The 239-nt window shown below is 41.0% G+C and overlaps 1 protein-coding gene across 1 annotated transcript in view; it reads right to left on the bottom strand.

The window, feature by feature from the left end:
- Positions 1 to 239, bottom strand: part of LOC119585216 (E3 ubiquitin-protein ligase UBR2-like) — a gene marked incomplete in the record, with an annotated part of 58,977 nt that overhangs the window by 5,636 nt on the left and 53,102 nt on the right.

The raw sequence follows: 239 nt of genomic DNA, 5'->3' as shown, positions 1-239 counted from the left end.
ATGGCATCTCAGCAGAACCGGAAATGCAAAAATCTCCTCATGTTTATAAACACTGAAGGCACTAATCTCATCAGCCTCGCCAGAACTCCCACCCACAACCTGTCTTTTCTCCACTGTTTTATCACTTCCTGTCTGGCGCTGACCATTTTTGCATGTTAATTTTCCTCTTGCGTTTGTCCTTCTTGTTCTGTATCTTAATTCCAAAAATTCTTTCCTTTCATTAAGTTCTTCTGTGTGTG

This window comes from Penaeus monodon, chromosome 19 (assembly GCF_015228065.2).
Source record: "Penaeus monodon isolate SGIC_2016 chromosome 19, NSTDA_Pmon_1, whole genome shotgun sequence".
Classification (NCBI taxonomy): domain Eukaryota; kingdom Metazoa; phylum Arthropoda; class Malacostraca; order Decapoda; family Penaeidae; genus Penaeus; species Penaeus monodon.
This window is presented reverse-complemented; position numbering and strand designations above follow the sequence as displayed.